This window comes from Mustela nivalis, assembly GCF_964662115.1.
Source record: "Mustela nivalis genome assembly, chromosome: 1".
Lineage (NCBI taxonomy): Eukaryota > Metazoa > Chordata > Mammalia > Carnivora > Mustelidae > Mustela > Mustela nivalis.
Genome location: NC_139020.1, coordinates 201,822,156 through 201,848,152, shown reverse-complemented (window position 1 = coordinate 201,848,152; position 25,997 = coordinate 201,822,156). Strand labels below are relative to the sequence as shown.

At 56.6% G+C, this 25,997-nt stretch overlaps 1 protein-coding gene across 7 annotated transcripts in view; it reads left to right on the top strand.

Moving 5' to 3' along the window:
• The window catches only part of CRTC1 (CREB regulated transcription coactivator 1), a 78,231-nt gene that overhangs the window by 17,475 nt on the left and 34,759 nt on the right, over window positions 1-25,997 (top strand). The window lies entirely within an intron of this gene.

Sequence of the window (25,997 nt, the reverse complement as noted above, 5' to 3'; positions counted from 1 at the left end):
GGCTGCCTGGAAGAGGAGAGCTCTGTGGTGGGACACGAGAGGGGTAAGGCGGGGAAGGGTCATTAGAAAGAGGAGGAATGATGTGTATGGAGGCACAGATGCTTGAAGAGGTGCTGTCTGAGGCCTGACTGTGGCATAAGATGAACCTCTGGAGGGGGCAAGTGGTGAGAGAGGAGTGAGGGGTGGGAGTCAGATCTGGAAGGGCCCTAAGAGCCAAGGTGGGGAGCTTGGGCACTATCCAGAAGCTAGCTGATGTGGTACGGAAGGGGAGACTCAAATTAGCTTTGGGTTTAGGAAGAGCTTGAGAAAAGACTGGTTGGTGGGGGGAACAAGAGACCAGGTGTGGGAGGCATGGGGTCCTGGGGAGCTCAGGAGCTGTGAGAGGTGCCTGCCAGGCTAGTGAGGGCGTGAGGCCCGATGGGGGTACGGGCTGCAGCACAGGTAGGTTGTGGTGCCACCTGCCAGGGCTGGGAGGAACAGGAGGGTGGAGTGGAGGATTCAGGAGGAGACAAGCCTGGTCAGTGGGCTGCTGGGATAGAAGAGGTTCCTCTGAGCATCAGGGGGCATTCCAAGGGCAGGGCCAGGTCCCACTCGGGAGCTGCTGGCCAACTTGGCATTCAAGGCCTCCCTAGGAGGGGTGGCACATGAGGGACACAGAGGCCTGAGCCCTTGCAGAGTCACATTTGAAGGGGTTGGGGGGGACCACAAGGCACAGGCCAGAGGAGGAGCCGTGGGGTGAGGAACGGGAGGGGATCCTCTTGTGAGGGCGGCCATGGGTGCCAGGCTGGAGAGGCTTCGCCGGTGAACGGATGTGTAACCAGTACCTGCTTGGAGCCTGCTGGTGCTAGGAGGTGCGGGACTGCAGCTGCTCCTGGAGCAGTTGGTGCCGGGTGGTGCATGGGGACAGCCACATCGAGCACAGTGGTTCCCGAGTATGTGCGTAGTCGGTAGGGGGAAGGTGCACCTTGTAGGGGCACAGGAGCTGCGGAGGCTTGGCATGGGGGGCATGTGCGTTAGAAGGCGGGCCCAAGGGGATGGTCCTGGGAGTTCCCCAGCTTGTTCTCATGTTCCCTCAGGCATGATGGACTTCATCCCAAGGGTGGTGGCGGGAACCCTGTGGTGCGGGGCATAGGTGCTGGTGCAGGGAACAGGTAGGGTGATGGGAAGCAAGGACAGCTGTGGCACCTTTCGTAATTCTCAAGTAGCCACACTGGACATGAAGGAGAGAGACATCAGGAGGAAGGCTGTCCCGCGCCTACATGGGGGCGAGAAAGGGACAGACAGAGAGTGTCTGGCCAGGGGCTGTATCTACGAGAAGCTGTGGACAGGAGTTGGGTGAGCCAACCTGCCAGTGGACACCCTCGTGGGACCCTTTGGGAAGCTATAAATCCATCCACGGTGCATCCTAGGAGCACTTAGCCTCTGGGACAGGTGTCTTCAGGTTCTTCCTGCCCTGGGCAGTCTTCCTTGTATCCGGACAGAAGCTGATAAACCAGATGTCCCATTGGGCCCTATCCTGGAAGGTACTAGAGTCAGGGGTCTCCTCCTGATCTGCCCTGTGTCCATTTACCAAGAATGAACCACCCTCTTCCACATTGCCTACCTCACCCCGGCCCCTCAGTCCAGCTCCTCCTGGCACGGAGGACCCTGTGCAAGGGAAGGTGGCTCAGGTCACTTTGCCTTAAATCTTTCCAGTGGATTCTCATCATATTCAGAGTGAGGATCCCATGAGGCGCTGAGCCTCCCCCTGCCCCAGCCCCCTTGTTTACTGGTGGGTGGCCTGGCCCCCTTGTCCCCTCCATGCTGGTCCTCCCCCCATCGTGCTCATTCTGACCCCAGGGCCTTTGCACTCTCTGGGCCTCCTGCCTAGAGTCCTCTTCCCAGCTCCAGTGTCACCTCCTTGGCCACCTGCCTGCTCCCCCCTGCTTCCCCCTCCTATTTCCTGCTTGTTTTCGGCACAGGCCCTCTTACTTGGAAATCCTCAGGCTCCTTCCTTTTTCTCTAGTCTCTCTGCCTAGAGCACAGCAGGACCTGTTTGTGCTTTGTGCTTAAGGGCAAGCTCGTGAGTGGGTAGAGCTTGTCCTCAGACACTACAGGGCTGCTGGCTTCCTCTGCCAGCCTCCTTTCCAGCACCTTTGGGTGACAGATTCCCTCTGTTTCCAGCTGCCTGCCCAGGCCTCCCGTCCTGCTGACCCTAGGCAGTGCCCTTTGGACCCTCCCTGGAAGGGACTGGCCCGGCCTGCTGGTTCAGACAGGCAGGATGTTCAGGGACTGCTGGAGGGCAAAGCCAGGAGGAGCCAGTGTGAGTCGCTGGGCTTCTGGGCTGTGTTGGGGTGTTCCCTCAGGTGGGTGCTTTGGATAGGGGTGTAGTGCGGGCTGCCCTCCTGGAACCTCCGGCTCTTGAGCAAGCCTCAGGTAGGCCTGGCTGCCGACCCCTCTGCTTTTACCACTGCCGTACCCTGCCCCAGTGCTTGCTCTACAGGCCTCTCAGCATTCACTCACGCCTGGGCTGCTAATGGTTAAATGCTGAGCAGGCAGCAGTGGATTTCTTTGGGGTTTTGGCTCAGGGTGAGACCTGCATTCCGGGCCTTGCTTGGCCCACATGCAGCATCCTAGCTCTGCACCTTCCCGTCCCAGTTGGCCTGCTTCTTGGGGTGGGGTGGGGGCTTCCTCCCTCTAGGCCTTGGGTCAGGCCACGCAGCTGCCGAGCTGGAGTGAGGGCAGCAGGGATGAGCTGGGCTCGGAGGCCCCGGGTCTGCAGCCAGCTGGGTGACCTCAGGCTGTGCCGACCCTCTTGAAGCCTGGGGTTGGGTGTGGGGTGCAAGGGGACCCATGATGCCTTTATGCCTGGCCCTGCACTGACCGATGAAAATTCACCAGCCGGGAATCCAGGCCCTGAGTTGTTGGCACTTCTGGTGCTTCAGGAGAAGCCAGCAATTCTGGTGTTTAAGTTAATTTAAAAAAAAATTTTTTTTTTTCTTTTAAAGTTGGCCACCAGTTCGCATTCTTTAAAATGCTTCTCAGACCTCAGGAAGGCCGCAGCTGCAGCCACCGTGCTCCTGCCTGCCAGGTGGTAGGCTCTGATGTGGGCCAGTGGACCCTGAGGGCGTCTGGGTTGCAATGGACAGGTGGCTGTGTGACTCCAGGGGTGGGTGCCTTGTGGGTCCCCCATTCCTGGGCTGCCCACAGAGGGAGTGTGCTGTGGACAAGGAGCCACGTGGCCCAGGCCCTCTTGCAGGCCATGGGCTTCCTCTGGGTACACACACGGGGCCACAGTGGCTTTCCAGTTAGATGACACCGCTCTGAGGGCAGGGACGCTGTCCTTGGGACAGTCCCCTACCCATGCTTCTGTCCCAAAGGCACAGGCTGGGGATGAGATACTCTGGGCCCTGCCTGCTGCTCACCCTCATGCACTTTGCTCTTGGCCAGAATGTTGGGAAGGCTATTCATCTCTTCTTTGTACTTTTGTGTGTGTGTGTTTGGCAAAATTCACTTAACAAAAGTCACCATTTTTTTAGCAAGCAGTTTAGTGGCATTTAGTACATTCACAATGTTGTGCCAGCACCACCTCTGTGCTCCCAGAGTAGTTTTATCACCCCTGCAGGAAGCCCCAGCCCCCTGAGGAGTCACGGCCCCTCCTGCAGCCCCTTGGCACCACTGGCCGTCGCTATGGGTTCATGTGTTCTGGACATTTCATGTAAACACGATTGTACGATCTGTGGCCTTTTGCATCTGGCTTCTCTCAGTGTGATATTTCTGAGGCTCCCCCACGTTGTAGCATGAGTCCGTGCTTCATCGCTCCTTTTTATGGCTTAGTAATATTCCACTATGAGGATGAACCACATCTTATCTGTCCATTCACCCATTGGTGGGCTTTGGGGTTGTTTCCACTGCTTGGTGATTGTGATGAGTGCTGCTGTGAATGTGTGTGTATAAGTTTTTGTCTGAACACCTGAGTTCTTTGGGGTCTATACCCAGAAGTGGAATTGCTGGGTCTTATGGTAATTCTGTGTTTCACTTTTTGAGGACCTACCAGGTCATCTCCCGAGAGCAGATGTATAAACACCTTATTTTTAAAAATTTTTTTAAATTTTATTTTGTTTTATCTTTATTATTTTTTAAAATTAACATATAATGTCTAATTCGCCCCAGGGTACAGGTCTGCACACCACTTCTTCCATGCCCCTGGCTGCACCCCTGCTTGGGAGCTGGAGCTCTCAGCCCACTTCTGGGTCTTCCACCTGCCCTCCCCACGTGCTCCTGATTTTATTGGGTGTGTTACTACTTTACATTGTTGAGGTTTGTGGCATTTGCTCATGGCCCTGTAATTGTAAAGCTCACTGCTGGTTGGTCTTAGCTCAGCATCCAAGGAATCGATGAAGGTTGGGATTTCTGCCCTGGTGCATTTGGAATATCCCATGTGTGTGCTAGGAAGTGAAGGCCTAGGGATGTGACGCAGCACACTCAGGGCATGGATCGGAGTGGGGAAACCCTTTGTGTGCGCAGGGGTCGCTCCTGGGTGCTTATGCCATGGCTGCCCTTGAGTCCCCAACCCAGCTGTGCTCCAGACCCATGCAGTCCATTCTCTGCCCTAGCGGGAGGGCATGTAAGTGTGGAAACCACTTTGAAAATAGCAGCCACGTGGTCCCCGTGAGCAGCCTGTGCTGGCTTCCTGTCTGTGCACGGGGGCCTGCCCAGGGGCCTCGGAGTGAGGGTGCTGGCCAGGGCCCACATAGCACCCCCATCGGCTTGCAGCCTATGCCACGATGCCAGGCAGGCCGTCTGAAGCAGGGGGTCACGAGGGCACCAGATATCACATCGGTTCCATTTTCAGGAAGGTGGCTTAGTGTGCCGACATGAGGGAGCCCCCTCAGTGGAGTCTGAGCAGCCTCCCAGTGTGGACCTGGGGATATATTTGCAACAAAGCGATGCTCTGAGAACAGACCAGGGCAGCCTTCTGTCCACTGATCAGATGTGTCTCCTGGTGGGCCTGTGCCGTGCTCACCAGAAGGGTTTCTGCGGAGTTTTCAGTATTGCAGGATGGCAGGACTGGGGCATTGTTACCCCTCATCTGCCGTCCTAGGGCTGGTGATGACCTCAGGGGCCTCCATCCCCCGGCCAAATCCTGTTGCTTGCACCTTTCTTGCCCTCCTCCTTCAGTGCCTCTGAGGGCCCTGCTGCTCCCCCTGGGCTCTGGGGCGCATGGCCTGAGGGCAGTCTTGGGGAGGTTCTTCTGGGAATATTCCCAAGGTTCTGGTATTGTGTGTTTTAGTGCCTAGGGGCTGCCGCAGCAAATGACCACAAACTGGGTAACTTAAAACAACAAGAATTTATTGTCTCATATCCTGGAGGCAAGCAGTCTGAAATTAAGATGTTGCCAGGCTCCCTCATTCCTTCCAGGAGCCCTGGGGGAGGAGACTTCCTTGACCTCTTGCAGCTTCTCCCGGTTCCCATCGTCCTCAGCCTGTTGCCGCATCACTGTGGCATCTGCCTTCCCCGGTGTGTCTCTGTCCCATCATCTCAGAAGGACACCCATCATCGGGTTAGTGCCCACCCCACTCCAGAGTGGCCTTGCTTAACTTGATCACATCTGCAGATAACCCCATTTTCAAAGTCACATTCCCCTGTCCAGTGGTTAGGATTTGGACATATCTTTTTGGGGGGACATAATTCAGCCAGCAACAGGAGCTCTGTGAATGAGGCAAAGCACGGTGAAGCCTCTGAGCCCAGCTCGGGGTAGAGCATCCCCCTCGACCGCCTGACACCCTCCACGGACACCCCTGTCTTCCCACTCCACCACACTCCTCGGTGCACTGGCATCACACTCTGCCTTTGTCACGGAACTTTCAGAGCCCAGAAGGGAGTGCTGTTTGCCCATGTGCAGGTGGACCCCCAGGTCTGGCATCTTTCTGAGTTGTCCAGGGTCTTGCGGTTCATCTTGGCCGAGGAGTTAGCATGCCTGCCCTGCTTGGCGCCGGCTCGTCTTCCTTAGCTGGGCTTGCCGCGGTTGGTGCTCCTGCCCAGCGTGGCTCCCGCTTTGCTGTGGTGCGGGGCTGCCCCGTGCATCCCTGCGGTTCTAGCCCAGGGCATGCATGCTGTGAGATGCGGGGGGCCACAGAGAGGGCTCGATGCTCTGGGCAGGCCCCACACTGGGCTGCAGGCCGGGAAGAAGCCTTGGGGGCTCTGAGGATTCCACGGGGGTGCACAACAGCCGTGCCCCCCCCATCCTGCAGCCCAAGGCGGGGACCTTGGCCCAAGGATCCTTGTTGGAGGTAGTGCTGGCACGCAGCTTCTGTGGAGCCCGGGGTAAGTGTGGTGGTGGGGAGCAGGGCCTGTGCTGGTAGAGGCTCCTTGGGAAGTGGGGGCCAGAGGGCCCAGTGAGGAGAGGCCCTCTGCTCAGGTAGGCAGTTGGGCAAGACTCTGGTTGCCACCTGCAGAGGGGGTTGGGGACTGTGGAGTTGATTCAGGTGCCCAGGCGGGAGACTTTTGCATTTTTGGAGCCAGAGGTGCTGGGGTTCAGACCCGGTGTGTAGCAGTGGGAGCAGGTGATGGCTGGGGGTGGCAGGGCCTGGCACTAGAGCAGGTGTGGGAACGAGTGGGGGGATTGTGTCCCAGGGGACAACAGGAAGGTGTGCACAGGTCAGCGTGCATAAGTGAGCGAGCATGCGCATTTGTGAACAAGTGTGCACACAGGAGAGTGTGGATAAGTAGTGTGCACTTGTGTCTGCGTGTATGCCTTCGGCAGCTGGGTGTGTATGAACACTTTTGTGTTGGTGTGTATGCCTGGGTGCGCATGCGTGCTTCTGTGCATACACATGTGAGGAAGAGTGTGAACATATGCTTGCCCGGGCTGTCTGTACAGTCTCCTCAGGAGCATGCAGGCGCTGGGTGGGAGGCATGAATTTGGGGGCTCCAGGAGGATCCTGACAAGCGTGAGGTGGGGCAGGAAAGAGGGCTGCTGCATTAGGGAGTGGGCATCCAAGTGGGCTTCAGTCAAGGGCCGAGGAGGGTGTCCTCTGACCCGGCACTCGCTCCCAGGGGGTCTTCTAGTTTACGGGGGGTCCAGGGTGTGTGGAGCTCAGGACAAGGTCTCTCTCTTCCAGGTTCTCTGTCCTGGGTGCATTAATAGCTTCCAGATGGCAGTCCTCGGGGTCAAGCCCAGCTTCAGTCCTCTCAGGGGTCCGTGAAGAGGATCAGGGTTGCCACCGTACCCCGCATGCAGGGGCAGAACCACTGTGCGCTGGCAGAGCCAAGGGGCCAGGCCTTCCTGTCCTCAGGGGCAACCCCCATGCTACCCCAGGCAGCTGTGACACTGCTCCTGTCCTCCAGCACCCAGGGACGGAGGTAGGGAGCTGATGAGGCTTGGGGATGAGGCAAGGCTTCTTGGAGGAGGGGGCTCGGTGTGCCAGCCCCAGGCTGGGACACAGCCATCCCAGAGCTGGGCAGGTGGAGGGGCCGGCACAGACAGAGGTCCCAAGGGCGAGGGACTTGGCCATCTCCTGGAGCAGGAGGAAGACCCGGTAGGTGGAACAGGGAGCAAGGGCCAAGATGGCAAGGCTCGGTTAGCATGGTAATGGGGTCTGGTTTGATTTTCATCGGTCATCTATTTATTATTGAGGTGACTTTGAGAGAACATAAAATTAGCCATTTCAGATGAACAACCAAATGCCACTTAGGACATTCACAGTGTTGTACAGCTGACACCATCATCTCATTCTGAAATATTTCCGTGACCCTAGGAAGGAAACCCCATCCCCACGAGCAGACACTCCCTGCCCCACTCCTTCAGCACCCGGCACCTGGTGATCTGCTTTCTGTGTCTGCGGACATGTCTGTTCTGGACGTTTCACATGCATGGAATCATGAACCATGTGGTCTTTTGTGACTGGCTTCTCTCACTGGGCATGGGGTTTTTGAGGTTCTCCTGGGTTGTAGCATGTGTCCGGGCTTCGTTCCTGTTTATGGCTGAATAATTCCATCCTGTGGATGCCCTCTGTTCTGTTTATCCATTCATCTGGCGGCAGACCCTTGGGCTCTTCCCACCTTTCTGGCCGCTGGGAACCTGGGTGTGCAAGTGTGGGTGTAGCTGTTAGTCTTCGTTTTGTTGGGGTGTGTGCTGAGGAGTGGAGTTGCTGTGTTGTGTGGTAACTCTGTTTAATGTGTTCAGGAGCTGCGAAACCGGGGTCGGGTTTTATTTTAAGTAGGGTGGCAACCTACTGGTGTGTTTAAAACAGGTGTGTTTAAAACAGGAGTGTGATGTGGTTTGTACTTCATTTTTTTTTTTAAAGATTTTATTTATTTATTTGACGGAGATTACATGTAGGCAGAGAGGCAGGCAGAGAGAGGAAGGGAAGCAGGCTCCCTGCTGAGCAAAGAGCCTGATGTGGGGCTCTATCCCAGGACCCTGGGATCATGACCTGAGCCGAAGGCAGAGGCTTTAACCCACTGAGCCACCCAGGTTCCCCTGGTTTGAACTTCATTAATCAAGAAAAGGAGAGGAAGCGTTCCTGGCAGCGGTGTGCAGGGAAGAAGGCTTCAGACAGGAGAACTGGGAAGGAGGTGGTGTGGGTGTCCCGGTGTGAGATGACACGGGCTGGGACCAGGGGTGAGTCGCACGTGGCCCTGGAGGTTAAGTTGCTGGGAGAAGGGGGCCTGAGTAGACCCCTCGGTGTTCCCCTGCCAGCCCTTTACCTCCTCAGGGCAGTGCTCAGGCTTCACCCCAGCCCATCCTGGCAAGCCCTCCGGCCTCACCTCTTCATGGTCTCTCTGCCATGTTGCCTGTCCAGCTACCTGAGCCACACATGGTTCTGTATGGGGCCCGTTTCACGAGGCTGAGCTTGTGGTCTGAGGGCAGTGAGGCAGCTGGAGGGCCGACCCTGCTCCGTCCCCTTACCTGCAGTGGGTGCTGCCCCTGGGTATTTGGGGTCTTGGGGGGCTTGGGGCAAGACAGGTATCCAGGGGGTACAGAGGGGGTCTGGGTGGCCTTCAGGATCCTGCCTTCCAGACCACAAAATGGCTTTCGTTGTTATTATGTAACTCCATAGTTGTGCTATGTCTAAAAAATGGAGCATAAAGCTATTTTGGGCCCGTGGTAATGAGGGCATCTCGCTTTTGTCTTATCTTCCCGTGGCCCCTGCCAGCCATCTGGGGGGAGGCAGCATTGAAGGAACTGCTCGCAGGAGGTGGTTTCCTCCCAGAACCCCAGCAAGGCTATGTGTCAGCATGTGGGTGCCGTTTTCAAAAATCATTTGTTTGGTATCAGCCCGCGGCTGCTGCTGGCAGACCGCCCTGCGGTACCTGGGATAGGGGAGGCTGGTAGGCGCTGCCCGCCTGGCAGGGGAAAGGCTGACTTCCATGTCACCTCTGGGAACCTCCTCCCCGGGGCCGGTCGTGCACCTGTCAAAGCCTGCTTTTTTCCAGGTGGGCCGGGCCGTGGGGGGGTTTGGGACCCGCTCTGGTGGCAGCATCCCCGTCTGGCTCCCTGCCTCGGCCGGCTGGGGGGCCACTCACTGGGAGGCAGCCCCCGTTTCTAGTGGCCAGCGTTCCGGCTGGTGATATGTGTTATCCAATTGGTGACAAGATTTAAAATTAAACTGCGAAGGATCTGTTCCCTCAGCTACAAATAGAGACGTGTACTCGCTCGCTCCAGAAGCTGCGTGCACCTTCGGGCTGTGTTCAGAGTCAAGGCGGAGAAAGGACAGGTTTTAAGTTTTCTCTCGCTCTCTTCTACGTACCGCACGCATGTACATGTGGGGTCTCGTGGACATTCTTAGTGTCCTGGGGCCACTGTAATAAATAACCACAAAGTGGGGGGCTTAAACACCGGAAACTGATTCTCTCACAGTTCTGGAGGCCAGAGGTCCAAAATCAGGTGGTCGGCAGGGCTGTGCTCCCTCCAGAGGCTCCCTGGGAGAGATTCCTTCCTTGCTCCCTTGCAGCTTCTGGAGGCTCTGGCATTCCTTGGCTTATGGCTGTGTCACCCAGTCTCTGCCTCCATCTCCGTGTGGTCCTCTCCATGTCTGTGCGTCTCTGTCTGCTCCTTCTCAATAAGACACCAGTCAGGGGATCAGGGCATGTCCTACTCCAGTATGCTCTTGTCTTAACTAATGTCATCTTCAGTCTCCAAATAAAGTCACATTCCCAGGAACAGGGTGGTCAGGACATGGATGTAGATTTTGGGGCGACGCAGTTCATCCCACAACGGATCCTCCACCGGGTGGGTCCCCTGGCCCTCGGTGAGGCCCACGGAGAGGTACGGCGACATACCTGCCTTACATTCAAGCACATGGGGATTACCTGGGTCACACTGAGGCCAGAGGCTTAGCCAAATGTGGGTGGGGTCTCTGCTGTCTGGTCCCAGAGCCATGGGTTTTATGGACAAGCACTGTGGGCCCCTGATGTCTGTGCACAGGCTTACTGCATCCTGGTCACCACGTGACGCTTCCTGTGGGAGAATCATCTGTGCACTCCGTCTTACCGGAGAGCCCTGTGTTGCAGATGGGAAACTGAGCCCAAATGATTACAAACTGGGCTGTGATACTTGGCCAGGGACTGGCAGGCCAGGGCTGGGCACGGACACAGGCCATGTGCACACCGGACACCCCTTGCTCCCCGTCAGTCTTACAGCAACCCTGGTGGAGCGGGTTGCATGGTATCCCCCAGACATCTGTGTCTGGGTCCTAAGCCCCAGAATATGTGGCCGAGACCCACTTTAGAAAAAGGATCTTTGGAGATGTGACTAAGTTAAATATCTGGAGATGAGATCATCTGGAGTAGGGCGAGCACTGAATCCAATGAACTTGTGTCCTTCTAAGGCCACGTGAGGACAGAGGTGGAGGTTGCTGTGAGGGCATCCACAAGCCAAGAAGCACCAAGGATTGCCAAGAGCCCCCAATGCTTATTTTAATTTAATTTTTTTAAGATTTTATTTATCTATTTGACAGAGAGGGAGAGAGATCACATGTAGGCAGAGCAGCAGACTGGGAGAGAGGGGGAAGTAAGCTCCCCATCTGATGCAGGTCATGATCCCAGGGTCCTGGGATCGAGCCCTGCATAGGGCTCTCTGCTCGGCAGGGAGCCTGCTTCCTCCTCTCTCTCTGCCTGCTTGTGATCTCTCTCTGTCAAATAAATAAATAAAGTATTTTTTTTAAAAAGATCAAATTTATCATATATTTTTTGGAGATTCATGTCCTTTATTTTAGAGGAAGAAGGCAGGCATGTAGTGGGGGAGGGGCAGAGGGCAAGAGAATCTCAAGCAGACTGCCACCCACATCCCTGCCCCCCTGCCGAGCGTGGAGCCTGACGTGGGGGCTTGATCCCAGGAGCCCGAGATCATGACCTGAGCTGAAACCAAGAGTCAGACGCTCTACCGACTGAGCCCCCCAGGAGTCCTAAAATTCACCATTTTTAAGTGAACAGTTCAGTGGCATTCAGTGTATTCACAGTTGCCGTCAGGTTGTCTGTCTCATTCCAGAACATTTTCATCAATCCCAAAGAAAGACCTGTCCCCCTGAGCAGTCACTCTCACTCCCCACCTCTTTGCTCTTAGCCCCTGGTACACACGTATCTGCTTTCTGGCTCTGTGGATTTGCCTATGCTGGACATTTTGTATACGTGCAATCACACATGGTGTGGTCTTTTGGGTCTGGCTTCTCTCACTCAGCATAAAGTTCCCAAGGTTTGTCCATGTTGTAGTTTGTGTCCGAGGTTTCCTCCTTTTTATGGCTGAATGATGTTCCACTGTACAGATGGGCCGCATTTTAGCTACACCTTCATCGTGGGGTTGTTTCCCCACCTTGGCTGTTGTGAATGGCTCATCTACAGGTTATACGTTTATTTACCCCTGACCTTCAGCCTCCCCACCATATCTGTCCCTATCTGCCCCGGTGTTCCTGCCCCTGAAGCCAGTGCTCAGGAAGTACCTGGGAGCCAGGTGTGGATGCAAGAGGCCCTGGGAAGGGTGAGTGTCCGTCCTCCTAAGGCCAGCAGGAACAGAGCACTGTGGGGCCGTGGGGCCATGGGGCCGCCCAGCCTCGGGACATGTAGCACCACCACACTCCAGTTTAACATGACAGTTTTAACGTGACACAGTTTAACATGTCAGATGTTTGTGGCTGTGGCCGTTTCAGGGCGGCGTTCCCAGCAATGGGCTTGGTGCCTGCTGGCTGGGGGACCCTGTGGGGAACTCTAGGGCATGTGCTTATCTGTTTGGTGTTTCCTGCCTTGGGGCCCTTTGGGGGTGAGGATGCCTAAAGAGCCATGAACCCTTCTAAGCCAGAGGGAAGGGGGAGTTTTCTAAGCAGGAGGGCTGCAGGGCCCAGATGGACGGAGAGGGTTGCCCGCTGGCCGCCATTGCCTCAGAGCCCCTGGAAGGCCAGACATGAGTCAGTGCGTCAACAGTCGTGACCTCCCGCATCATGTGGAGGGAAGTGTGGTGCAAACACAGGTCACTGGCAGCCTCCTTGGGGGCCCCCTCTTTGTGGAGGCCAAGACGACGTGACAGTGACAGCCGTTAGGTCTCGGGCTGGGGCGGAGGTATGTTGTTTTTTGTGCTTGCGGGATGTCAATTTCATGTTCACGTTAAAAGGAAGAGCTAACGAGGTGCTGTCTGTGTTTGGGGGGGTTGGGTTTCCTTGTATGAGGTTGGGCTTCAGGGCCTACCCACCTGGCCTCAGCTTCCCCTGGGCAGGGGAGATGGCAGCCCGTGTCCTGGCTTAGGGGCACCATGCCTGTGCGTGCCTCAGGGCTGCTATAACGAGGGACTTCTGCTACAACAGCAGAAGTTTGTTATCCCACCATCTGGAGGCCAGATATCTGAAGTCAGGGTGTCACAGGGCCACGCCATCTCGAGGGCTCTGGAGGAGGATACTTCCGGGTCTCTTACAGCTCCTGGGGGTGCTGGTAGTTCCTGGCTTGTACTGTGTGAGCCCAATCTCTGCTTCCATCTCCACATGGCCTTGTCCCTGTGCATCCTTATAAGGACACTTGTCTTTGGATTGAGGACCCACCCGGCAAACACAGGAAGATTTCTTCTTTCTAATATACTTACCTTAATTTACATCTGCAAAGACCCTGTTTCTAAATAAGGTCAGTCACAGGTTCTGGGGTGAGGATGGGGATATGAGTTTTCCAGGGCTCGCGTGAACCCACTGCACGTACCTGAGTTGACCCACCTTGAGTGCTTCAGTGACACCCCCGTGATGGGGAGACACATGCTGGATCTTGCTGTTACTGTGTTCTTGACTTTGTCAGTTTAGGGGCTTCCAACCCTGTTGCCTGCCCACCCCCCACCCCGTTTGCCTCACCATGGTTACCTGCCCCTCCCAACCTCATGCCCTTTTTGGAGGGGCCTCTCTGGAGCTGGGGAGGCCCCTGTGTCTTGAGTATACCAGGGTGATATCTGTGACCTGCTGTCCATATGTGGGATCACACACCTGCCACTCCCCTGACCCCTTGGCCTGAGTAGGGGGAATCTCCTCTCTAAACTCTGTGGGGCCTCATGGGGCACCTGGGTGGCTCAGTCTTAATTAAGCATCTGCCTTCTGTTCAGGTAAGGATCCCGGGGTCCTGGGCTCGAGCCCTGCCATCAGGCACCCTGCTCGGTGGGAAGCCTGTTTCTCCCTCTCCCACTCTCCCTGCTTGTGTTCCCTCTCTTGCTGTGTCTCTCTCTGTCAAATAAATAATAAAATCTTAAAAAACAAAAAACCAACTCTGTGGGGTGTCTGTACCCTGAGCATCCCCCTTCCCCAGCACCATCCAAGTGGGCTGTCCCTCCCCAGGGTCTTTGGGGAGCCCTCCCCATTCTCACAGAACCCCTCACTGTCCAGATCATTGCACTGGCCTGTGTTCAGGTTCATGTCAGCCTCTGGCCTGGAGGGGGTAACATGGAGTGTTGGGCCCTCCTTTGAACTCAGGTGGCCTTGGTCACTCCAGTTATATGGTTCTCCACAGCCCTTCCTGTGTTCTGGAGAATTCCTCTCCTGTCCCAAGGGGCATTTATGGGGCTGCTGGCCACCCTGCTTCTCCACCTTCAATCCCCCCCAACTCCAGTGTCTAGCCCACTTGGGGACATCCCTGGAAAGGGAGTGGCCTGGCCTTACCCTAGGGCTGCCTGTGCCTGTAGGGACGGATCTTTGCAGAGGGGGCCTTCCCTCCATGGAGGCGTATGTCATCTCTTCTCCTGAGTGGAGGCTCCGCCCTGGCCTGGCTCGGTCCTGCAGCACAGTTTAGCTCCTTGCTCTGAGGACTGATGGTGCAGGAACATCTTTGTGCATAAATCCGCATTTTGGATGATCTCCCTCAGGAGAGCTTCCCAGAAGTGGAATTACTGGGTCAGAGGGCAGGAACGTTGTTCAGGCTCCCTACAGACCCTGCCAAATGACTCTCCAGAAGCTGCCGGCCACCTGTCTGGCAGGGTCCCAGTTATCTGCGGTGGCTAATGGGTGCTAGGTGGGTCCACATGCCACCCACCTTTACCCCTCTACCCTCCGCTGACCAGCGGAAGAAACGGAGGCTCAGGAGGGATGGGCACTGCCCGAGAGGCCCAAGGATTGGCTGCAGGAGAAACCCGGGGGCTTGAGCCAGAGGGTGCTGCCATCGTGGGAGGTTCTTGGCAGGGGGTCCGTGGCAACACAGGATGGGGTGACTATGATGGGTTGAAGAGTGTCCCCTGCTCCCCAAATTTGTGTCCAACCAGAACCTGCAAATGAGACCTTTTTGGAAATAAGGTCTTTCAGATGTCATCAAGTCAGTGTGAGGTCGACCTAGAGTAGGGCGAGACCTTAGTCCAGAGACTGGTGTCCTTACAAGAAGGCAGCACAGAGACACACAGGCAGAAGGCTGTGTGAATGTAGAGGTATGGGTCAGAATGAGGCGTCCACCAGGGATACCACGGAACTGCTGATAGCCTCCAGAAGCCAGGAGAGAGGCCTGGATAGATTCTCCGACAGGCCTCCGGAAGGGTCCAGCCCTGCCACACCTTGATTTCAGTTGTCTGGCCTCTGGCCTGCTGAGGGAATACATTCCTGTTGTTTGAATCCCTGTGAAGTGTGGTCCTCTGTCACGGCAGCCCCAGGAAACTTGTTGAGTGCCCAAGAGTGGGAGTGGACAGAGAGCCTCTGGGGTCAGGATCCCTGCCCTTGGAGAAGCTCCCGTTTCCCAGTGCCCTGCCGCCCACCCTGTCCTCACCCCTCTCTCTCTTTCTGGCTCTTTGTTTTTGTTATGAGGCGAGGAACTTGATTGGCTTTGTCCCGCACTTTATTCCCAGGCTTTTTCAGCTTGATTAGCTGTGTAGAATGGGTGATTAGCTGTGTAGAATGGGTGGTGGGGGAGCAAAACCCGGAAAGAACTGCAGGGTCCAAATGGTTTGGACTTAAAAATATCAGCGATCTAGATCTTATCGTCTCCCGAAAGCAAATCACACTAGGACGTAGTCATAACCAGCAGCTCGAAGTGACTTGGTTAAGCCTGGTCTTTAGAAGTTGACTTGATGCCATTTGCCTCCTTCTTGAGGCCTCCTGGCCATGAGTTCTCCAGCCCTGTGGCCTCCCCAGAGCCTCTCGCCGAGGCTGGGAGAGCTTCCAGAAGTCACAGGTGAAGCCAGCTGCCCCTGGACCTTTGGACGGGGCCTTGATGTGTGCCGGGGCCAGCTGCCTGTCTCAGGGGACGCTGGCCAGCAGCGAACATGCTCAGCTGTGCTGTGGGAACCGGCACTCAGATCGTTGGGGGGCGGGGTGCCTATCGGGTGTCGGTCACCCTGTCCCCTGTGGGCCAGTCGGCTTCCTCTTCCATGGCCACCGTGACGTGGAACTAGGGGGAACAGATAGGGGAATGTGAAAAGCCGCCGGAGCAGTGTGGGTTGTCCGTGGCCTCCAGCAGATGACAGCAGAAGGTGGCCTGCATCTGTTGTTGGCTGTGCTGGTGGCGCTGGGCTTTGCTTTTGAGCCACGTATGGACCCTGTCAAGTACTGCCCCATCTCCCACTTGGGGCCCTCACGCCTCCTCCGGGCCTGCCTGGGCTTATACAGTGCAGAGGCGGGTGAGTGAATGCTAGACCCCCCCTGGCCTGCTGTGCATAGCCCCGTGGGGTCCAATGACGACGTGTTGCGACCCTGCAATCAGTATGTGGGTGAGGGAATGGGAGGGGTCATGCCGCCCAGGCCCCAGCTCACCAGATCCCACCCCAGGCCTGTAGGCTGTGGTGCCCTCACGCCGGCGGGAGGCCCATGAGCCAGAACGTGATACCCCACATTTTTCTCACTCCACCTCTTGCAGTCCCCGGGACCTGGGGCTGGGGTTGGCATGAGGTCATGGATGGAGTCTCCCATGACCTAACAGGGAGGTGTGTTTTGGGGATGGGCCCTCCCGCTGCTGCTGATGTGCCGAGACTCCCTTGGCTGGTGAGCCCACTGTGGTGTTTCCAGCCCCCGAGTCACTGTCCCTCGTGCTGCCCTGGTCTGGGCCCAGCACTGCCCAGCCTGCCCCTCCGCAGTGCGCGCCCATCAGAGCTGACCTGGCCTTGTCCATCCTCCCTCTCTCCCTGGGCCTTCACTTCTGCCCCTGCTGTTCCCTCTGCCTGGTCCCTTCCTAGCTCATTCTTTGTGGGTCCCCATGGTCGGCTTTCCCCAACTGTTTAATTTTCGGGTCCCCTCTTGCCCCAAGCTTGGCTCTGAGTGGCCCTGCCTCCCCCTGGACCCCCATGGACTCTGCTCTGCAGGTGTTCATTTCCTGGGGCTGCCACAGCAAGGAACCGTCAGCTGGGAGGCCTAAAATGACAGAAATCTGTTCTCTCGCAGTTCCAGACAACAGAAGTCAGAGGTCGGGGTGTGGGCAGCATTGGATCCTTCTGGGGCTTCTGCAGGGGGATCTGTCCCAGGCCTCTCTCCCAGTTTCTTGAGGCTTCTAGTAACCTTTGCAGTTTCTTGTCTTGTGGCTACATCACCCCGATCTCTGCCTCCATCTTCACGTGGCCTTTTTTGTGTCTCTGTGTCCTCTTATCTTTTAAAGAGTGTTTTTTTTTAAGTAATCTCCACACCCAATGTGGGGATCGAACTTACCACCCCAAGTCTGAGTGACATGCTCTACCGACTGAGCCAACCAGGTGCCCCTCTGTGTCCCCTTCTTATAAGGACAATGGTAATTAGGGTTTAGGAACCTCTTTAAAGCCAGGATGATCTCATCTCAAGAGTCTTAACTAATTTCATTTGCAAAAACTCTCTTTCCAGACAAGGTCCCATTCTGAGGATCTGCTTGGGTGTGAATCTGGGGGACACTGGCCAGCCCAGTGCAGGGGCTGAGCTGATCCACCTCAGGCTGTTCCTGCTCTGTCACACACCCTCGCAGCCACCTGAGCTGCTCTCTGGGTACTCTCCCCCCGCGCCAGCCCATAGCCCAGGCGAGTAGCAGCGTCATTTTATATTGGGGCAGTGGTGCCCCTGATTTCCCACCATCATGGCTCGCTAGCCCGGAGCATGCGCTGTTTGTCATTCTCACGTCACTGACCCTGGGGCTCTCCAGGGCCAGGCTCTGGGCACCTCATAGGCTGCCGCACCCTGCATCCTGGGGGCTCCTGCTGGGATACTTCCGGGGTCCCCAGGCTTTGTCTGGGACTGGCTAGCAAGGAGTGTTCCCAGAGGACTCAGCCTGAGGTTTCCCATTCCAGGGGTCACTACCTGGAGGTAGGCTCTGGTCCCTGAGGTGATCATAGGGGCCTGTGAGGACAGGCCAGCCTGCCAGACAGACACCGGCAGGCAGCATATCTGTGAGAGGGTGTCGTGCACTGAAGCATGTCCCCCAGATTCCTACATGGAGGCCTTAATCACCAGCGTGCCGGTGTGTGGAGACAGGGTCTGTGCGGAGGAGGTGACTAGGGTGCATTGGGGTCATAAGAGTGGGGTCCTGATCTGCTAGGACAGGCATCCTTATGAGAAGAGGGAGAGCGAGGAGAGAGCATCCTCTCCACCCGCACGCACCACCCGGAAAGGCCACATGAGGACACGGAGAAGGTGGCTTTCTGCAAGCTGGCAGGAGGGCTCTTACAGGGACAGCACCCTGGTCTCAGACTTCTAGCTTCTGGAATTGGAGAAGTAAGTGTCGTTCAAGCCACCCAGTCTGTGGCATTTTGTTGGGGCGGCCAGAATGAATACAGAGGGTTATTTTAGAAGGAGGGGGTTGAGGAGAGCTTCTTAAGGAGGTGATGTTTGAGCTGAAACCTAAATGATGAGAAGGAGCTCCATGGAAGTTTCCAGAAAAAGAATGAGTTGGGTGCAGGGGCCCAGAGGCAGAAAGCAGAGCATTTGAAAGGACCTTGTGGGCCTCGCTGGAGAAAGTCCCTGGATTGTAACTGAGGCCCCCTCCTGTCACCGAGTGACCTCAGGGCAAGCCTGTAGTCCTTCAGTGTTTCAGTTCCCCCCCTTGTAAAATGGAGGTGAAGCTGTGTCTCCCCGTTCCAGAGCTGCTGCAAGTCCCCACCCAGGTTTGGCTTGCAGCCGGCTGGCAGGGCCGGGGTCTCATTCACAGGGAAAGAGGCCCCCGTGAGCCAGCTGTGCTATGCTCAGGCCCCGAGGGACCCTTCACACATCCCAGCCGGAACGTCTGTGCTCAACAGCCGCCACCAACAAGGGAAGCAGAACGTGCTCACAGAGGACCCTCTGATTCAGCCGGGGCTGGGAATTTGGCAGCGGCAACAGAGCCTGATTAAAGGCATTCCGAGGCGCACTCGGTGTTTGTGTATCTGGTTCTGTATTTACACTTTGGGAACGAGTGAGGAGGCAGCTGGGGAGTGTCTCAGTCGGCCGGGGGGCCGGGGGCAGGGGTGACTCAGCCTGGAATCCACGCTCGGCCACACGCCTGTGACGCTTTCATTCATTCCCTCATTCATTCAGTATTCCCTCCCGCGCTCAGCGGACGCTAGATGAGCCACTCCAGCGTACCAGCACGCTTCCGCGGGGTCAGCCGGGTGCTCCTCCCAGCAGAGCCCTCTCAGGCTGCCAGCGGCGGGGGGTGGGTGTACCGCCAGTGAGGGGGTACTGGGGCAGCGAGGGACTTCAGAATTAACTCACAGTGTACCAAAGAGCTGACTCTGAGATCTGGAAAGCTCCTGGAAGAAAACATAGGTGTGAATCAGCCCAGACTTAGCTGAGGAGATGGGTTTTTATTTTTTTAAGATTTTACTTACTTGTCAGAGAGAGAGAGAGAGAGAGCACAAGCAGCAGGAGCAGGCAGAGGGAGAAGCAGGCTCCCCGCTGAGCAGGGAGCCTAATGTGGGGCTCAATCCCAGGACCCCGGGATTATGACCTGAGCAGAAGGCAGATGCTTCGCCAACTGAGCCTCCCCGGCTCAGGGGTGATGGGTTTTTAGATAAGACGGTAAAACAATAACAGGGACGCCTGGGTGGCTCAGTTGGTGAAGCATCCAACTCTTGATCTCAGCTCTGGTGTTGGTCTCAGGGTGGCAAGTTCGAGTCCTGCATTGGGCTCCATGCTGGGCAGTTCATTCCCTCATTCACTCTTAGCTGTTTACCCAGAGATTTGAGGACAGGGACTCAAACAGATACTGGTACTTGCCTTTTCCGTCATAGCAGCACTGGTCACCATTGCCAAAGGGCAGAACCAGCCCAAATGTCCATCAGCAGCTGAACTGGTAAGCAAAATGTGGTCCAGCCCTATGATAGAGTATTATTCAGCCACAAAAAGGAGCAGATACCCGACACGTGCTACAATGTGGATAAACCTTAAAAACGTGGTTCTGAGAGAGGAGCACCTGGTTGGCTCAGGCGGTAGAGTACGTGACTCTTGATCTTGGGGTGATGAGTTCGAGCCCCATGTTGGGTGTGGAGATTACTTTAAGAAAACAAAACAAAACAAAACAAAAAAGTCGTGCTGTGTAAGAGAAGCCTGTCATAAAGGGTCACATGTGATTCCATTTAGGTGACATGTTTAGAACAGGCAGATCTGTAGAGACTGAAGGCAAGGTGGTGGTTGCCAGGGGCAGGGGGATGGGGCTATTGATGGGAATGCGGTCTCCTTTTGGGGTGCTGGAAATGTTCTGGACCTGGACAGAGGGGATGGTTGCAACTAACACTGCATGCGTACTGTGTGCCACTGAACCGTACACGTGGAAAGGGTGCGCTTTTCTGTTATGTGACTCTTACTTCGATGAATAAGTTGAGAAGGACAGAAAAAGCCATCACGGACCTTCCTGGTTGGGTACCTGTGCATGCCCAGCTGTCTCCCTCAGAGCCCCAGGTGCTCAATGCTCTCCAGAGGGTGTTTACTCTGCCTTCCTCTCCCAGGTGGATCTTTGCCTCTGCACTTGGGCAATGGCCCTTCTCCCTTGGGCCTCATTTTACCAGTGGTGGGGAGGGCGTCCAGGTAGTCCTATGTGGTTGTGGGAGAAAAGTGGTCCCTGCTTGGGACTCACAGTACACCTCAGTACGTCCTACACTTGTGTGTTTGTCCTGACAGAGGTTCCCCCTGTGGATGCCAGGCCCCTCCATTGTGCCAGGGTCCTTGTGGGGCTGACAGATTAGAGGAGAAGGACCTGAGTCCAGTGGGTTTGGACACTGAGCTGTGGAGCAGGGGATCCTGTGTAGGTACACGGCATTGGGGTGACCCAGTGGGGGAGGGGTGCCAGCGTGAGCACCCCGAGGCAGCGACCTGCTCTAGTGGTGGAGAGCAGAGGGCCAGATCATGCACGCCTTTTTTGGTGGTGGCGGGGGTGGAATCAAGGTCCATTTGGAGCACACAGCTCCTCTCTGGGCCTCTGTAGCATGGCCCCCACGCTGGCCTTGGCTTTGCGGAGGATAGAGCTCAGCCTTCAGCAGGTCTGTTCCCCTTAATCTCATTAGAAGGCCAGCCAGTTGCCATGGCGATTGCTGGGTGGGGTGGGGGGGGAATGGGGAAAGCCAAGGGCAGCTTCATCTAGAGAGTGAGGACTGGGCGGGGCTGGCAGGTAGGGGTGTTGCTGCACCCTGAGCAGGGTCCTGGAGGACTGGGGGGCTGCCCTGGAGAAGTGTGGGTATTTGTCACACCAGGCCTTTCCAGGCCCACCGGCCCCCATTGCCCAGCCTTGTGGCTTCCCCTCTGCCTTGCTGGAGATACCAGCAAGTGGGGGATGTGTCCAGCGGGCCAGCAGAGGCTGTGGGCATAGACAGAGGTGGGGGATGTGCACTGTGCTAGAGGATCAGCAAGGTGGGGCTGGGAGAGGCTGGAGAAGCTGCTGTTTACTTAGGGCTGGTGTCAGGTTGGGACAGGGGAAGGGACTTTGTGTGGGATAGTGGAGGGAGGTGGCCTAGGTCTGGGCTGTGTCAAGAAGTGGGGATGCCCTGTCTGGAAACAAGGGTCCTCGGGCTGGGGCAGGAACCCAAGTGGCTTTGTACGGAGAGACTTGTGTTGATGGCATCAGTGTGGTAGACTTGTCCTCAGAGCGATGCTCTGACAGGAGGCTCCCTGGGGAGCAGGTGTGCTCTTATCCTTAATGCCACATGGCCTCTGACACTCTCTGGTCCAGCTGCCTCCTAGTCTGCGGGGTCACGCAGGGGTCAAGTTCCAGAAGTGAAGTCTGTACCCTGCTCAGCCACTCCCAAGCTGGGTGGCTAACAGCCTTAGGCAGTTCCCTTGCCCAGTAAGTCTTGCTTTTCCCATCTGGAAAGTGGCGTGTGCTGGTGCTGCTCTCAAAAGGCCTGTCTGGGGCGCCTAGGTGGCTGAGTGAGTTGGAGCCTCTGCCTTTGGCTCAGGTCATGATCTCAGGGTCCTGGGATCGAGTCCCACATCCAGCTCTCTGCTCGGCGGGGAGCCTGCTTCCCCCCTCTCTCTGCCTGCCTCTCTGCCTATTTGTGATCTCTCTCTGTCAAATAAATAAATGAAATCTTTGGGGGGAAAAAAAAAGGCCTGTCTTGGTTGAATTGTATCCCTCCAAAACCTCTGTCCATGTGTTTACCCCAGAACCTGGGAATGTGCCCTTATTGGCAGGTGGGTCTTTGCAGATGTAGGTAGACAGCTCAGGATGAAATCATTCTTGATTGGCAGGGGGGGGGGGAAGATCCTGAATCCAGTGACAGCTATTATAAGAGAAAGGAGAGGGAGATTTTAGGCACACAATGGGGGAAGGTCACGTGGGGATGGAGGTGGAGACTGAAGAGATATGGCCACAACCCCAGGAACCCTGGAGCCACCAGAAAATGGGACAGGCCTGGGACAGACTCTCCCTCAGAGTTTTAAGAAGGAAGGAACCAACCGTGCCCACACCTTGATTTTGAATTTCCATCTCCTGAACCGTGAGAGAGTAAATTCTTACTGTTTTAAGCCATGCTGTTTGTGGTCATTTGTTACGGTAGCCCTGGGACGCTGAAGGTGGTAGGACTATTGTTGATACTTTAAATCTGAGAAGGAGCCGTGGCGGGGACTCAGGGACACTCGGCGTGCCATCTGTAACGCTTGGGGTGGGGAGTCGTTGAGTGCAGGATGGCCAGGGTCTGCGCTGTGCTTCTAGGCCATCCATCGTGGATCAGATACCTCTGACCCCAGGGCCTGCTGCCCGTTGCCCAGTCAGTTCAGACCTGAGAGCAAGGGGGTTTGAGAGGCAGGGACTGCACATGTTGTTCTGGAAAGATTTGAGCCTGCAGCAGGCTTGTGGGAGGTAAGGCAGACACGTGGTACTATTTATGGGGGTTCTCTGACCACGCACAGTCCTGTGCTGGACACAGTGTGACCAGCACACTGTGAGTCTTGAGTCCCCACTATTTGGTGGGGCCCGGATGGAGATGGTGGACAGGGTCCCAGTACAGCAAACCTGATGAGACCCACTGGAGGCTTCACACGAGTGGGTCTGGGTCAGCCAGGGATGCCAGTCTACCTCCACTTCTCTAATTTTGTCCCAGTAAGGCAGGAGGGTGGCTTTAGGGAAAGTTGAGTGAGAGGTGTTGCAGAACAGTCTTTGCAGTTTTTCTGTAACTCTAAAACCTCTGCGATGAAAACTTTATTAAGAACAACACAAACTGGGGCACCTGGGTGGCTCAGTGGGTTAGGCCGCTGCCTTCGGCTCGGGTCGTGATCTCAGGGTCCTGGGATCGAGTCCCACGTCGGGCTCTCTGCTCAGCGGGGAGCCTGCTTCCTCCTCTCTCTCTGCCTGCCTCTCTGCCTGCTTGTGATCTCTGTCTGTCAAGTAAATAAATAAAATCTTAAAAAAAAAAAAAAAAAGAACAACACAAACCAAGCTGGAGGCTGATGTGATAGTGACTTAGAGGGGCTGCTCCCTGGGTGGGGTGTCAGGGAGGCCCCTGTGGGATGGGCATGGAAGGGGGGGCTGTCACAGGCCAAGGCCCTGGGGGTGCACAGACTCAGGGTGCTTTGGGGCCAAGGGGTGGGGAGAGCAGAAGGCAGGAAGTTTAGGTACAAGCATGGGAAATGAGGCACTCACCCACCCTCAGCCCAGGCCCTCTGAATCTGGAGTGGAGGCCACTCTCATAGTCGGGAGGCACAGACTCCTGCCCCAGGCTATCGGACCACAGGCCGCAAGCAAGGGGGAGCCCTGAGAGATGCAGGTCTCCTCTTCTAGCACCTGGCCTCCAGCACGTGATGGGCTCATGTGGGCCTCACTTCCCCATCTGCACTGCCCTTTCCAACAGCCATGTGGGTGCGGGGGGTGTTGGGGGAGGGAGGCATCCAAGCCCTGTTTGACCTTGAACCTCTAACTGTATTGGGAGCCATGTGGGCCTTCTGATAGGCGCTTGTGCGGTCTCCAAATGGGCCTGTTACCTGGCTTGTGAATGTCGGCCCTCAAGAGCAGGAACAGCGGTATTCAGTCATTCCCTTACTCAGGTGTGCACACGCGTATTTGTTCCACGAGCAGGTGCTGCTGAGTGACATGCCCTGGCTTGGATGCTGGGTTTATGGAGCTCTGTTGGTGAGGCTTGTGCCCCACTAAGGGCAAGTGCCATTTGGGGGGGACACAGAGTGAGGACTGCTGGCTGGAAGGATGCACGAGGGGCTGTGGCTTGGCAATAGTGAGAGGCTCGAGCTTCAACCTTTAGCTCATCAGGTCCTGCCTCGTGATGTCACTCTGCTGTCCTTCCTTCCCAGGCAGCAGGTTCTTGGGCAGGGCCCCAGCTGGCATCTTCTCACCTCATTTCCCGGCTCCTGGGGCTTCCTGGCCAAGCCTGGGAGGGCAGTCAGCTCCTGCAACATTGGGGGGGAGCCCCAAGATCACACTCAGGTCAGCAGGTCACTTGAGGGACACAGGATTCGCGGAAGCTGTTAAATGCTCACACTTAGGGTTTATTACAAGCGAAAGGACACAGGTTTCAACGGCAAAGGGAAGGGGTGTCTGGGTGGCGTCCTGGAGAGTTCTGTGCATGAGCTTCCGGGTGTCCCCCGTCTGTGGAGTTGTGTGGACAGCTTTCAGTTCTCCCAGCACCCCGTGTGACCACACACATGGTGTATTGCCGTCCAGGGATGCTCCCTGAGCCTCGGGGTCCCGGCTTTTTACTGGGACTTACATGGACCTGGCTGACTGCCTCTCTAGCCCTACAGGGGGCGAGCTGATTCCACGTGGCCCAAGACCCCTCCCCTAAATCACACTGTTGGCATAGACCACCCAGTGTGGCCTGAGAGTGCAGGCAAACAAAGAGAGTCTTGTCAGGCAGAATGTCCAGAGGGCTTCCACCTCTCAGGCACTGGGGACAAAGACCAGACCTCTCCAGGCCAGGTGGATACTTTCCTGTGCTGTCAGTATGCACCTGGGGACAGGCACAGGGTGCCCCAAAGAAGTGCAGGGCCCCACACACCTCCCACTCCAAACCCAGAGGCTGTGCTCCAAAGCCTGACAGTCCTGGAGCAAAGCAGGGAGGCGGGTGGGAGGCCGTTGCTAGAAAGAAGGGCGCAGAGGTGGGGCCTGGGAGGGCTGGTGTCCCAGCAGTGTGCGAGCGTGGGCTTCCTGTCAGTCCCCGGTCCTGTAGATCATCCCCAACACCAGGCTCTCTCTGGCCTGGAACATGGCGGCTCTGTGGAGCGCTTGGGCAGGATGCTGGGGCTCCCTGAGCTGGCAGTTCAGCCTCTGACAAAAATACTTGTTTTGTAAGCACTTCATGTGCCACATGCCAGGCGTCCCTACCCACTTCTGGACTAATGGAGGGGGAAACCGAGGCCATGAAGGGCAGTGGGGGGGTGGGGCACATGGTTCTTGAGGGTTGGCTGCAATGCAGGCTTCTGTCACAAGCCTCAGACACAAGCCTGTGGGTGTCTTGGGTCTGAGGTGACTCGTGCCCAGGCAGGGGTGGGGGCCCTACCCTGCTTGGTCTCCCCCTGCCTGTGGCCGGAGGCTGGCCTATTTCATCTCTCATGACTATAGGGTAGGAGGGACATAGTGGGGTATTTACAGTGAGGTCTCTAGCCATTGGAGACGGATCCTGGGCTGGGCCCCGCAGACCCCAAGAACCACCCGCGAAGGATGGAATGGGGTCAGTCTCCCTCCTGACTCCACTGTCGCTCACAGGAAACAGCTGTTTACCTGGGTGAGGTACTCTACTGGGCAGGCAGCCAGTTCCCGAGTCTCACTTCCCCCTCCAGTATCCTGGGCCCCCCCAGGAAGCAGGGGCCGGTGTGGGAGAGTGGGGCGGCGCGGGCAGCCAGCTCACGGAGCGCTGCCAGGAGCTGTTTGTGAGGGAACGTGAGCCGGCCTTGTTGTGTACACAGTATCAACCCTAGCAACCGCCTTGGCCAGGGCCAGAGCGGACGCCCACCCTCCCTGAGGGCCTGGCCACCACCTCTCGGACACGACGCCTGCCTCCCAAGGGAGCAGGACAGGTGTCGTGGACCATCAGCCCTGCAGGTCACGAGTGCTGACTACACCAGGGACCCAGGAAAGTGGAATCGGCTATTCGAGGGAGAGAAGGTCAGGTCCCAGCCTCACCTCAAGGCAGCCACGGCCAGTCAGAGAGCTGGGCTCCTGGGTCTTAGGTGTGGCCCAGTGGGACAGATCCTTATGTGAATGACGGGGGGAGG